The sequence below is a fragment of the Marmota monax genome, unplaced genomic scaffold (genome assembly GCF_021218885.2).
Source record: "Marmota monax isolate L192 unplaced genomic scaffold, Marmota_monax_Labrador192_F-V1.1 WCK01_AAM20220418_F8-fsc00007, whole genome shotgun sequence".
NCBI lineage: Eukaryota > Metazoa > Chordata > Mammalia > Rodentia > Sciuridae > Marmota > Marmota monax.
Genome location: NW_026692781.1, coordinates 24,375,725 through 24,391,004, shown reverse-complemented (window position 1 = coordinate 24,391,004; position 15,280 = coordinate 24,375,725). Strand labels below are relative to the sequence as shown.

The 15,280-nt window shown below is 37.6% G+C and overlaps 1 long non-coding RNA gene across 1 annotated transcript in view; it reads right to left on the bottom strand.

Annotated features, from left to right (window-relative positions):
* Positions 1-1,769: 1,769 nt before the first annotated feature.
* LOC131424280 (uncharacterized) overlaps positions 1,770-15,280 on the bottom strand; it is a 139,433-nt gene continuing 125,922 nt past the window's right edge. Inside the window, exon 6 of the long non-coding RNA XR_009227046.1 lies at positions 1,770-2,660. This is a non-coding gene — a long non-coding RNA (uncharacterized LOC131424280). The remainder of the gene's footprint in view (positions 2,661-15,280) is intronic.

Here is a 15,280-nt window from a genome sequence, read left to right as displayed (position 1 = left end):
CCTTCACTGGGTCCTGAACTGTGAAAAACATTTACAAGAGACATTTTTGTGTGTGTGCTAATTGGTAAAACTTGAATACAAACTATGGATTGGATAATGGTATCAGATTAATTTAAAATTTTATGTTTTGCTAATCATCCTAGGATTATATAAGAGAATGTCATTGTTCTTAGGATATATACTATGAATAGTAAGAAGTAAGGAGGTATCCTATATTCAACTTACTACGCAAATATCACCATAACTAATATTAAAAAATATTTATGCCTATCTGTAGAGAAAGAATGAACACATCTGGTAAAAATTAGCAAATGGTATGTGAGGGTTCTGTGTACTGTTACTTCAACCTTCAATAATTTTGAAATTATTTTAAAATAAAATTGTAAAAACAAAGTTTGTGCTGGATGCAGTGGTACATCCCTATAATCCCAGTGATTCAGAAGGCTGAGGCAGGAGGAGTTCAAGGCCAGCCTAGGCAACTTAGTGAGGCTCTAAGCAACTTAGCAAGACCCTGTCTCAAAAAAGAATTTAAAAAGGAGGCTCTGTGTGGCTCAGTGTTAGAGTGCCCCTACTTTCAATCCCCAGTCCCCCAAAAATAAAAAATAATAATAGATTAAAAAATAACACTTGTTAGGTTATTATAATGTGTAACCAGATATGAAAGCCACTGTATTAGAATTCCTTCATTAAGGCAGTAGTTCTCAAGTGAGGATGATTTTGCCTCCAGGAGGATATTTGGAAATGTAAAAGGATATTTTCAATGGTCTCGATTGCACAGTTAGAGAGAGAAGGGGTCTGGGATGTGCTATTGGCATCTAGTGTAGAGAGACCAGAGATACTGCTAAACATAAAATTCGAAGGACAGCTTCCCACAGCAAGTAATTGTCTAGACCAAAAAGTTGTAGTGTCACTGTTAAGAAACCTTACTTTAAAGAAATCATGCACTCACTACTATCAATCAGTTTCTAAATATTCATGGGAAAAACACCAATATAATATGTTTAAAAATTTTCCATTTTACAAGTAAAATATATTTGCCTTTCAAGACTTAGAAATGGCATATAAAAATGCATACAGACAACCCCATGTCTCACCATGCAAACCTGTATTTTTGTTTTTTTGTGGAGCTGAGGACTGAACCCAGGGTCTTGCATGTGCTGAGCAAGCACTCTACCCCTGATCTAACTCCTCAGCCACACAATGCAGTCAGACAAGAGGAGTGAAGGAAGGAGGAAGCAACGGAGCTCAGCTCATTCATTTTAACAGCAAATAAGTGGCTTTCATAATATTGGACAAGTCCACCAAAAAAAGCAATTTCAAGGCATTAGAATAGATCTGTGAAAAAGATAAATAGCCTTTTCTCAAACTTATGACTATACTCATAAAGCAGTATAAATATATTACATTCATGGGTTACCTGGAGTAATCCATATCACTTCTTTCTAAACTAAAGGAGATTTCTAGTTGCTATATTTTTAGCATAGGAGAACTACGCAAATATCACCATAACTAATGAGTGATGAATCCCATAGTATTCAGTCTTTGCATAACAAACAATCCCAAAATCTCAGTACTCTCTACAGCAAACATTCATTTCTCACTCTCAGGCCTGTGCACTGGCTGGGCTGACTCTGGTTCAAGTTCAGATCTGCTCTGCATGTCTCTCATGCTGGGGCCAATGGTTACCAGAACAGATGGCTGCCACCTCATTGCAGATCACAGGAGCTCAGGAACCTAGGCCAAACTCTGCAAGCACATTTAAAGCCTCACTCATATCACATCTGCTGATATTCCATTGGCCAAAGCATTTCATGACCAAGCCTAAAGTCACCAGGGCAGGGATTTATGCCATGTGTACTGGGTGACACTGCACTGCCACATGCGCAAGGGTTTGGGTGTATAATCCTGCTACACAGAAACAGGAAGAACTCAAGAATGACAGTGCAGTCTACAGGGGCACTCCACAGCAGCAGATGTTTCTAAAAGAACATTTCTTGTGCAACCTACTCTTACTACATCAAGTCAGGGGCTTGCACTTTTCTGCAATGAACCCACTAGTAAACGTTTTTAGGCTTTGCAGTCCAGATATTATTTGTTTCAACTCTAATGTAGTGTAAAATAGCCATGGGAGATATGTAAACAAAGGACTGTATCTGCCTTCCAATAAAACTTTGTATTTGGGCACTGAAATTTGAATATCAGATAATTTTCATGAGTTATAAGATGTTATTGTTATTTTGATTTTTTTTTCAGTTTTTTAAAAGAGTCAAAATGATTCTTAGTTTGTGAACTATTTAAACACTAATGTTCCATCAAGTTTGATTGATCCACAAGCCATGGTTTGACAACCTCTTGATGTAGACCACGAAGCAGAAAAACAGTTGGCATTTATTGAACACAGTAGACAGTACAATGGAAAGAAAAGACAATAACCAAGGAATTTACATATAGTTGAGGATGTAGACTACATACATGTAAAAACTAATCATGAATCTGTGAAAAGTAATACATATAGTAACTAGCACAAGTCCTAAGCCATAAGTGATAGGAGATATGGTGTCAGGGAGAATATATTGAGTATAGTAAGCGGGAGAGAATTCCTTGAGGTATTTTATAGGTGAGGACATGGATTCCCTGGAAGATTACACCATTACTTCTTCCTATACAGAAAAAAAAATAGGCATAATAAGAAATAATAAGAAGGTGGTTCCAATCAACAAATTTATAAATTTGATTTATAAATTCTTTTCTTTCTATAACATTTTAAGAATATTTAACAAATAAAAATTTCATATATTTGAAGTACACAGAGTAATGAGTTCATGCTTACACATTGCAAAGTGAGAATCAAATTTATTATGAAAATCAAATTTATTAACACATCACCACACATAGTAACCATTTTGCATTTTGTGGGTCACTGATGACCTACTTTCTTGACAACTTTCAACTTAAATGAAAGCTGTATTAAATATTGGTAGTATTGTAAAAGTAATAAGTGTAATATAAAAATGTTGAAAAAAGAAACTGAAAGTCACCCTATGGTCCCACCACTCAAGGGTATACTCTGTTGACAGCATGGTATATAGTCTAGAGTTTTCTTTATATATATATTCATTCAATATATATATATTGAATGAATATTCATTTTAATTAGTGTTTTGCACTTTGTTTTTAAATTGAGCAATATATTCTGAAAATCTTACCATACAAATATAAATAGATTTATTTAATTTTAATTGCAGCATAGTATTTTGTAGTATGGATATACCATTACTTATTAAAATCCCTCAAAGATGCATATTTACATTATTTCCAATTTTCTTTTGTTATGTTTTGGTAAACATCCTTGCAATTACATCTTTCTTTTTAGAGCATTACAGTTACACAAAGTAGTTGGGTTCATTTCAACAAAATTATAAATGCATGGAATTTGATTTCAACTTCTGTCCCCCTGATACTTTCCCTCTACTCCTACATATGTTCTTCTTCTTCTGCTCTGCTGACCTTCCTTTCACTCTTTTATATATTTTTTTGGTTGCTATTTCTACACATACATAAAGATATGTCCCTTGTGGTACATTTATATATGCATATAACATGATTTTATTAAATTCATTCCACATTTCCTCCTCTTTCCCATCCTTCCTTCCTCCCAATCTCCTTTTTCTACCCTACTGATTTTCCCTATGTAATTATGATATCTGACCCCTCCACCCACCTCCTTTGCCTTTTTTTGCTCTAGTTTCCACATATGAGGCAAAACTTTCAACCCTCAGTTTTCCGAGTCTGGCTTATTTCACTTAGCATGATGTGTAAGTACATCTTTATCTAAAGCAACCATTGCTGTCTAAGGAAAAGGATTCTAACAGTGGAATTTCCAGGTCTAGGCATATGAGACATCATTTTCAAAGGTTTTTCTTCTCAATGCTACTTGGTTAAAAAAATTAAAAAATAATTAAAGTTAAGCAGCTGGTTGGGGGGTAAGGTGATTGGCAATATTGACCATATAAGAGTGATATAGTAACATATGTGGCTTTTATTTGCCTATGAACAGGGTGAGGAAGGGACAAATAGGCAGAAGAGAAGAAAGCAGGAAAGAGCAGGGAGGGGAAGCAAGAGGGAAAGAGACACAGTGCTGCATTCTGCAGTATTTAATATGAGAATCATCCAAGTTCAGAGAAGACTGACACCTGATGTTGTAATAATCAGGTGTGGTAGTAGCATACAAACAACCAGCCTTTGTGTACTTATTGATTTGAAAATGAACTAAAAGACCAAATACCCTCAAATTCATAACCTATCTAAATGTTGTAACAATTTGGGTAGTAATTTTTGTAAGATATACAAATATGAAACTAATATTGTGTTTTAATAATTTGTAACTCAAATTTATTATACTTACATTTTTTCCTTTTCTCAATAAATCATGAAGAATAGTGTGTTCTCGACAGGGGTTGGTGGGTGTTACCATTTGGTTGCTGTGGAACAAATCACCCCAAACTCCCTGTTGTAGAACAGAAAATCAGTATCACCTCTCATGGTGCTTTGGGTGAACTCCACACACGTGGACAGTTTAAGAACGGGGTTCGTTAAGCAGCTGCAGTCAGATGTTGGCTGAGATCAAAGACCTCTGGTGGCTTCACTGGGATGACTGTCTAAGAAGTCTTCCTCACAGAGCAGGCAACTGATGCTAGTTGTTGACCATGAGCTCTGTATGCAAAGCAGGGTGGCCACTTGTGATCTCTCCTTGTAGTTTACCACCCTTAGAGCCCAGCAGCTGGCTCTAAAAAGGTGTGTCCCAAGAGTACGTGTCCTACCAGTCCCAGGTAGAAGCTGCAAGGCTGTCTAACCTTGGAAGTCCCAGAACATTGTTGCTACTGCATTCTTTGGGTTCAGCTAATGACTCAGCATTACCCAGAAGCAAGATAAGAACAATTCGACTTCCCCTCTTAATGGGGTAGCACAAGTCACACTGCAGAAGAGCATGTGGACTAGGAGCAATTACTGGGGCCTTTGGAAGACAAGACACAGTTGTCTTTAGGGGAGCAAACAAAAACCCCCCAAAATTGTGGACTAATTTTTCTCATGTTTACATTTTTCTCTGAAGGTAATCGTGACTATTCATAAGCTTCTCAAAGGAAGCCAATTGAGGGAAGGAAGAGGGAGGACAGAAAGAGGAGGAACAATCACAGAACCTGGTAGACTATAGTCTATCGCACATTATACAATTTAGTTTATGACCTAATATTACTCCTAAGGTTTAAGAATATTTACTCTCTACTACTAACAGTTAGCTATGATCCACTATGAAATCATCCACATAAAATTTGTGTATATATGTATATATACGACTAATTCTGGCAGTGTGAACGACTATAAGCTAAATAAAACTGGTTGGATACATACACATGTATATAAACATGCTCTGAATTTTAAACAGAAGGGCCTGATTAAGTGGGGTTTGCATTTTGGACCACTGTTCCTATTAGATATACTTTTATTTAAGAGAGAGGAAGAAAGAGAGAGAGAGAGAGAGAGAAAAAAAATGCATGTGCTCTAATCAACTATTAATATTCTGTACACAGTTAGGGGGAAATTTCTTTTTTGACCCCTGCAGCACAATCCTGCATAGTACAGCAACTGATTTCCATCATATAGCATGAAATTTGATTACTTTTTTCTCAGCATATGTAACTATAACTGTTATTGGTCACAAAATTATCTGGTTTTTATTACAGCATTTGTTCTATGACCCCAGAATCCATGATTACCTCAGACAAGCTCTGTTTTGAGTTTCTGGTTATTTATGCTCTGATATGTGCTCTCAGTTTCATAAACTTGTTCCCTCAAGATTTCAGTGAAGGTAGGAAGGGGAGAGTTGGGAATTGGGGAAGGGATGCAAGAATCATGGTCAACTACATACTTCTTAAGTGGTGATTAGAAACACCACCATGTCCACAAACTAGCCACATTCCTTTCTTTCTTTCTTATTCTTTTCTTTTTTTTTCTTTCCTTTTTTTTCTAGAATGCACATGCAAATTCAAGATATAGATATATTTAAAAGGGTTTTTTTCGGGGGGGGTTGTTTCTGTTGTTAATGTTGACATGTCTTGGCAATCTCTCTTTGTCTAACATGGTCATCTCCCCATGGCCCTTGCTACAAGAAGTGACTTTTGCAATGGAGTGGGTAGTTGTTGCAAGACCCTTCAACTCCCTTACAATGTCCAGTTCCTCATTAATATTTCTTAGTTTTTAGCATCCATTGATATTTATTTCCTGAATCAATTATTTCATAACATGTTGTAAAAACAGTGATTTTTTTACTACTTTTATTATTTTCTACATTTATTAGGTAAAAATACTTCTGTAAGTAAAGCTTTCCCTTGTCAACCAGGGCTACTTTGTAATGCAAATAAGTTTTTAACAGGAAAAGTAATCAAGTCTTAATTCTTTTCTCTTAGTTACTAATTTTCAGAGCACAGAGATGATACACTACCTTCAGGAAGGAAAAAAAATGAGTTGTTTCTTGCTTTAGCTTTCTCTTTTGAGTATCATTGTAAATTCCAGGATTTTTATTTAATTAGTATGTTTTGATCAATGGCCATTTTTATTAGTTTCGATAGTCAAATCATCCACCTTTGGCCAGTAGTCAGCTTCCTTACTTTTCTGCATAATAATATGATGGAGTCTTGATTTGTCGTTTCCTACTCTACACCATTTATCAGGGAATAGTATTCCAGGACCATTCTCAGTGTTAACTGGGTTGTCATAGCTTCTAGGTTTTTTTAAAAAACATTTTTGAAACATCATTAATTCATAGCTATATTTAAAATTCAAATATATTCGAATATTTGCTATTCAGTATCAAATGTCAATTTCAAATTTTAAATATTCAAATAGTTCAAGTTTCAATTTAATCAAAAGTATCCTATTTCTTTAAAATGTTTTACTTGTGTCTCCTGTCTCTTACGGTGAAAATGATGATCCCTAACAATCTCAACAGTCTTACTTATAAATATAATACATACAATTTTTCAAGTGAATATCAATATGGCATATTAAAAATGTAACAGGGCTGGGGATATAGCTCAGTAGGTAGAGTACTTGCCTTGTATACATAAGGCCCTGGGTTCTAATCCCTAGCCCCACCACCAAAAAAAAAAAAAGAAAGAAAGAAAGAAAGAAAACAGGTGGCTAGGACAATGGTCAAGTTGGCTTCAGTCACCTCATCTCTCCTCCTCCCCAGTCCCTGAGAGGAGAGAAGGGAAAGGCCTTCAGCAAGTAGTGAGTGGGGATGCATTAGCCTGGTAACATGGAACAGCTGGGAAGCTCTGAGCCCCACCCTCCAGGATGAGTGGGCTGTGGTAGCATCCCAGGAGATAGGCCCAAAGATGCACCGAACAAAGCAGATGAAACACGAGACACATGTTTATCTGTGCACAGTGTTTGAGCAGCAACTGCAAGCCTGAGATAGCCAGACGCTTCACCACAGTGATAGAAATGTTTCATGGCAGTTTGGCATCTAAAAAGAATAAATTGTATAAATGAAAAGTATATGCTTCCCTCCCCCACCCTCAGACCATCCAAAACATTTCACTGGGTAGAGTGTGGTGCCAGCCTGATATTTTTGGGTGCATCTCAGGACTTGTAGCAATTATTTATCTTGTTCTTATCACATTGGCATTTAAGCACCTTATCACCATATGTGAGGGAAAAGATCCCATTTCTTTGGGCTATGTTTTTCAACCTGTGAGTCAGGAGCACTGATATGCTGCTCTATTAGTTTTGAACTGTATTCACATTTCTGCTGGGAGGCGACGACAAGGAAAACACAGGTGAGGTTTGCAGCCCTTGGGGAGGCAGCAGGTGGAGGATGGAGATCAAGAAAAGCAAAGAAGGCCTGTGTTCTGCTTTACGTAAAGGGAAACCTTCTTCCCTCTTGGAGATATCGCAAACTGACAGAAGCTTGCTTTCTTCTCTCTCTTCTGTTTTAGCCCCTACCCCTCTTTTCAACCATAGAAAAGTGAAGTAACTTGCTCAAATCCCATTCCCTAGCTCCCCCTTAATTAATTATGTCTGACCCCCAGCTCACCTTATCCCTTCGCTTCACGTCTCTGCTTGTTGCAATCCATCAACATAATTACTGGGAGCAACTTGGCACTTTTGCATTCTGCAAGCCCTTTCTTTTACTCTTTTATTTACAAAATATTTGCTAAAAGTGATAATGTCAATTCATAATATCTATAAAGGGAGCTTGCTAGAAATACCAAGTCTTCTATATTTAAATTCTGATTTACTATTGTGAAATCTGATAGGGAGTCCTTCCTTCCCTTCCTGATAAAGGAAGGCCAAGATTTGTACTTTACGGAAAAAAAAAAATGGCTTAAGTGTTAAGTTTTAAGTATGACCAGTGGAAGAAATAGCTAAAGGATAGCACTTAGATTGTATCCACTCTCACTCAGTTGGGAAAATCTCACTGGGACATTGCAAATCTGCCTGTATCTTGTTCATGGGAAATACTGCTCAGCGATAAAAATGGACTAACTGCTAACACACACAATGGAATGAACCTCAAAAGTATTGGGTGGAGTGAAAGAAGCCAGACGCAAGGGAGTGTGTACCAAAAGAAATTCTATCATGGTTATTTGAGAGAGAAGGAGAGATTGATTGGAAAGAGGTTTGACAGAAAGAACTTTCTAGATGATAAAAATGTTTGTGTCTTAATAGACAAAGGGTATGCATTGCAGGAATGCAGTCCTATGTCAAGACGGTCTAATTATACATTTGTGATGCATGCATTTCATTGTATGCAACTCAAACCTTATCAAATGTTTGGTTTTGAATATGGCTATTTTGGATAATGAGAACAGAAATGTTTTTACCATCTTATACCAATTTGTATCTTTTAGACCTGTGTAAAAGGCAGAAGAAGGAGGAGTAGGAGGAGGAGAAAGGAAATGATCTAACAGCACGCACACATGGTAAGCACTAAATGTTATTAAAGACAAATAGCCATGCAAGAATAGTTCATTCCAAGATCTTATTACAAAGAGTAGTTCTTAGCTTATAAGATGCCTCTTTTCAGCCTAGCAATATAGTCAAATTCAGCACTGTACACAAGATTAAAATTTCCCAGCCCTATAAAAATATTTTTAGTAATTCTCCAACCCATCAATCCAGTTATACAACCTTTTCATAGCAGTACAATAAATAAAATCAATACCTTTTACTACTTTGCCACCAGAAACTGTAACTGCATTCAGATTCAAAGGCATAAGGCTGTCTGCAAGGCTGATCCAAACATCAGGGAGTGTTTTATGAGAAGACTGTACTGTTGTAATTATGAATAAGGAAGGAAAGCGGTCTTAAATCTTAAGAAGGATTTATTTGGTTGAAAAAAATAAATATAAAGGCTGCCAGTGCCCTATGTAGGATCTCTATGTATCAATACTGTCCACATTATCCCCCTATATGTAATGTCTTTGGAAAATAATATAAGGGCTACTAATCCCTTATCAATATGATTGTATGATACTCTAAATACAGGGGGTGGTAAAGTCAACTATTCTTCCAGAGAAATTAACTTCCTGAAAATTATATTTATTTATATAATAAAAAGTATCCACTGCCAAGTCTCAGGCAAATGGTACAAGTCACTCAGTAATATTTACCTTTCCTAATTGTGCTTTTTCCAGCAGTGACTAGCCTCATAACATGTGTGTGGTCAACTCCTTTTTTTTTTAAACATTTTACCCTCCTTAAGGACTATGACCAAAAATAAATAAATTAACCAAACAAGCAAAAATAACACTGTGAGATTCAGGTTAAAAAAATTCTATTTACTTTTTAGATTATGTATCCACAATACCAAAGAAAAAAAATTGAAGGTTTACTTTTATCAACAGGAACTTCCCGAATATTTCCAAGTGTTCTGTCTCTAGAGAATTCACATGTAGAGAAGAAATAAACAACAAAACATTATAGGATAGCTATTACTGGAGAAATATGATTTTCTTTTTCAATTTCTAGAAGTTAAAAATTTTAAAGTGAAAAAAAATAGAAATGATGAAAAAGTAAGGGCAACTCAGAAAACTGGGAAAGTTTTAAATCCCTCAACCACATATGGAAATTTTCATGGGGGGTGGCTATAGCTTTAACTATTTAAACTTTAGTTATTGCAGTGATCTCAAAGAGTGGTACCCACATCACAGCACCTGCAGCCCCTGAAAGCTTCTTAGAAATGCAAATTCTTGGGGTCCACTAAGGCCTCCCAGTCAGAACCTCTGGGGGCATATCCCCAAAATTTATATTTTAACAAGCCCTCTGGATGGTTCTGATGCAAAATAAATGCTGAGAATCACTGATTTAGTCCAAAAACCTTGACTGGGAACCCACTGTGTGCCAGGCTCTGAAAAAGGAATTGGGGATATAAAAATAAAGAATGGACATAATCCATAGTTTAATCAGCTATAAAGAAAAAGAATGGTAGCTGGTACAATAGGTTTTTGAATACAGTACCCCCAATCCCACCACCTCTCACTCACACTCCACAGGTAGTATGTCCCAAGATCCCCAGTGGATGCCTAAAATAGAGGATCATACAGGGCCATACATAAGTGGTGTCTTTTCCAAATATACATGTAAATAATATAATTTATAAATTAGGCACAGTAACAGAATGAAAATAATAACAATTCACCTCTTCAGTAATTTTTAGACTATTCAATCCACATCTATTTTTGAATCTGTGCAACTGTCCCTTACTTGCAGTAGATGGCTTGGTGTCTCTGTCCCATGGGATCCCTTGCTGAAGTCTTCAGAGAGGCTCAGAGCTTTCTGGCACAACATGTTGCTGTCAGTTGGAACACATTTTCTGTTCATGTCTTCCACCCACAAATTTAATGCCTTTTCCGTCTTAGCTAAGCACTTATCATGAACTGTGGCTGTAACTTTTGCAGTTTGAAGTGAGACAGCAAAACTATCAGGAATTTCTTTTTCCTTTTTCACAATTTCACAGAAGATTTGTTCTTACCATAGATCTTAGCAACCTCAGTATATGGTGTTTTTTTTTTCTTTCCTTAAATTGGGAACCATCACCTTTTCAATTACCGAAAGCACTTTATAGCTTCTCTTTGGCATATCTAAATTGCCAACATCACTCCTCCTGCACTTTGCGGCCATTATTAACTAAAACAAGGGTTACTTGAACGTAAGCACTGTGATCCTGTGGTCGTTGATCTGATAACCCAGAGGGCCACTGAGTGACTAATAGGCAGGTAACATATACAATGAAGATATACCAGAGAAGGGGATGACTTGTGTCCTTGGCATATTGGAGCAGAATTGTGCAACATCTCATCATGCTACTCAGAATTTAAAACTTATAAATTGTTTATCTCTGAAATTTCCACTTTATATTTTTAGATCACAGTTGACCATAGGTAACTGAAACCACAAAAAGCAGAAGTGGGGATAAGGGAGAACCACTGTGATCTTTAGGGGGTCTATGCTTTACCTCCTCATCTAATCACTCAACCAACTCAAACCTCCCTACCTCTGCTGCAAAGATTCAATATTATCCTTTCTTGACCAAAAAAAAAAAAGTCTTCTTTAATCTATTCTAAAATTTTAATATTTCTATACCTTCCATCATTGACTACATCATATTTGGAAAGAGCATTTAATTAAAGTTGTCCTTAAACACAACTTTAAACTCCTGAGTGTAGAGGAAATTGGCTTTTATTTATTCACCCATCTGGGAAGAGTTGAATCCAAAAAATTAACATTGCACTGGCTTAAGTTTCAAAGCTGGTTAGAACCATTTTGCCAAAATTTCCAATAGATGAATATGTGAATGGATATAGAAGAGATCAGCATCTAATTTTCTAAAAATCTCCATTGACATACATGCTGGTTCCAGAATCAATAATATAGGAATTGAACCAAAGATAGATCTATTGCAATTAACTATAGAAACATTGAGACATATTTTCAAATAATCACAAAATATTAACTACATCCATAAACAATAGCAACTAAATACAACACTACTAAAAGCCTCTGTTCATAGTAAGCCAAAAAGCTACCAGAGTCTTTGCCAAACACCAGTGAGAAAAGGAATAATAATGGAACCATGAAAAATTGGCCAACAGTTTTACTCCTGAAAGGAATGTATTCAAATATTAAAATGGAAATGTGTAAATGTATGTCCTGGGTGGGATGGAGTGGGATGATGAGCGAGTTTATCATGCCTCCCAAATGGCACATGATTTCAACCTTAATAATTGTTTATTTCTGGAATTTTCCATCTAATATTTCTGGACTGCGGTTGACCACCAGTAACTGAAACTATGAAAAACAAAATCATAGGTAAGGAGGACTAACGGATATTGAAAGAGGCAGTTGCCCTGCCCAGAGGTGGAAAAGGTAACTTCCGAGGATACAGAGGGTGCCCTGCAGGTGGGGACAAGTTACTTAGTCAGAATCACTCAGGAGGATTTTCAAAAACATGGGCCTTGGCCCTCCCCAGACCTCTGGAACCACAAATCCAAGAGTGGGACTCAGGGAAGCTGTATTATTAAGAGTTCTCCCAGTAATTGTGGTGTTTACCCTGAGTTGATAAAGCTGCTGGCTCTGGCCCAGTGTTTCTCACTGCATTAATCACACGAGCTTTTACAAGTGTGGTCTCAACACCACTTTCCCAGAACCACCAGCTAGGAGTACTACTGGTGAAGGGCTGAGAGGGTGCACACATCAAGGCAGAGCCCAGGCTGAAGCAGACCTACTAAATCACAGTTTGAGACAGGGCTCAGGAATTTTACAAATCCCCACGAATGTTACTGATACAACAATTTTAAATTTACTGTCCTGTGAATCTCCTCATGAAACTTCTTTTGAATACTCCAGTTTAGTCCCCAGGATCTCATCAAATAATGTTTCCTATAACTACAGTTTCAATCTAGAGTGTCCCCAGAAAGTCCATAATGTAAAGGCTTGGTGCCCAGCTCAGTGGTATTGGGAGAAGTTTGAACCTTTAAGAGATCGAGCCTGATCAGAGGTCTTCAGGTAACTGGGGGGATTTCCTTGAAGGCGATTGCAGAACCCCAATCTCTTCCCCTTTCTTTCATTTTCTAGCCATGAAGCAAGCAGTTTTGCTGTTTGTGAACTTCTATCATGATATACTGCCTTGCCAAAGGGTCAGTATAGTGGACTAGAATCTCCAAAACTGTGAACCAAAATAAGACTTTTGTCTTTATAAGCTGATTATCTCAGGTATTTAATTGTAGTGGCAGAAAACTAACTATATAAATACAATTTCTTTTGTCTCTTCACATGTGTGGTAGGATAAGTATCGGTCCCCTAAAGGTGTCCACATCCAATTCCCCAGAATCTGTAAATACGTTGATACCGCCAGTTATGGGTGACAAGTCTTGCTTCCCCACATGTTGAAATTTGAACATCAGAGAAGCACAAGAAGGCAAGAATATAAAGCAGCATTTATTATAAAAGGGGTAACATAGGCTTTTCCTGCGAGGGAGAAGGGGGCCATAGCTGGTGTCCTGGTATCCCAAGAAGTGAGGTGTTCTGCCCTTTTTGTATATCCTAGGCTTCCTTTGTTCTCCTGCCTTTTCCCCCTTATCTTTCTCCTTCCTGCTTGTGTGACTAGGCCCAGGAATGCTTGGTGGGATAGCCCAAAGGTGGGAAATAGGTGTGCTGAAGGGGGAAGGGCAGGATGGAGCAGCCAAGGACACAGTAACAACCTTATAGCTCCCTATAGGGAGGGGCAATTTCTGGGACAGGTTACCTTGGCAACAGCTTGGAGCAGGTTCTCGATAAGTGTGGAGAAAGGGCTCTGAAGGAATTATCATTTCAATCCTTCAGGGGACAGTCTCCAACTTCCCAGACTCACTTGATGGACCTGACTCAATTTACCTATCTATACTGACTGCCTGTCTAATTCTGGCTTCATTATCTTACATGATAAAAAGGACTTTACAGATAATATTGAAAAACATCTTGAAGTGGGTGATTATCCCAAAGATCCTTATAAGAGGGAGAGTCAGAAAAGAGAGGTGACAACAGAAAAAAAGATCAGAGTCAGAGAGAACTGTGAAGATGCTACACCACTGTCTTGGAAGTCAGGAAGGGCGCATAAGCCAAGAATATGGGAACCTCCAGTGTCTACAAAAGGCAAGTAAACTTGTTTTCCCCTAGAGCCTCCTGAAGGAATATAGCTCTGCTACACACTCTGAAAATTGCTGCCTATAGCAGTGGCTCTGGACATCAGCTGTCCATTAGCATCACCTGGGCACCTGGTCAAGCCCCGAGGTATAAGCCACATGCTGGCCAATTAAGTTAGACTTCCTGACAGTGAAGAAACCCAGGCAACACTATTTTCAAATTCCCCAGGTGACCTCAACATGCAGCCAAGGTTGTGAACCACTGTGCTACAGGCCAAAGTAATAGTGAAAGAGAGCAAGTAAATGCTGCAGAGAAGAGATAGTGACCTGGTCTGAGATTTTCAACCTCTTGGTGGTTCCTGAAGCCCTCTCTAGGATCCCCTCTCACACATATGCTTCTCCTACTTGAGAGTCCAAACTTTGAAATGGCATCTGAAAATGTGACATATATACACAATGGAATATTACTCAGCCATAAAGAAAAGTGTCCTGTGATGCTAATGTACAGCTGACACCCAGAGCTACTGCTATAGTCATAAAGAAGAGTGAAATTATGGCTTTTGCTGGTAAATGGATGGAAGTGGAGATTCTCATGCTAAGTGAAATAATCCCAAAAAACCAAAGGCTGAATGTTCTCTCTGACACACAGATGCCAACACACAATATAGGTGGCGGGGAGAGAAGAGTTGAAGTTCACTAGATTAGACAAAGGGGAATGAAGGGACGGGCAAGGGTTTGGGAATAAGACAGTGGAATGAATCAGACATAACTTTCCTGTGTTTACATATGAATACACCACCAGTGAAACTCCATATCATCTACAATCACAAGAATAGCAAGTAATACTCCATGTATGTATAATGTGTCAAAATACATTCTATTGTCATGTGCAACTAAAAAGAACAAATAAAAGAATTTTTTAAAAATATAAAATGGAATTTGGTCCCAAGGAATAAGAATAGGCTGCTACAACACACAGCCCAGCCAAAAGACAGAGCGTTCCCGTTGGGTACAGAAGCTGGAGGGGAATGGTAACCTGTTGAAAATGATAATACAATTCTAAATACTGTCTGCATAAAAATTTAGAACAGTTTTGT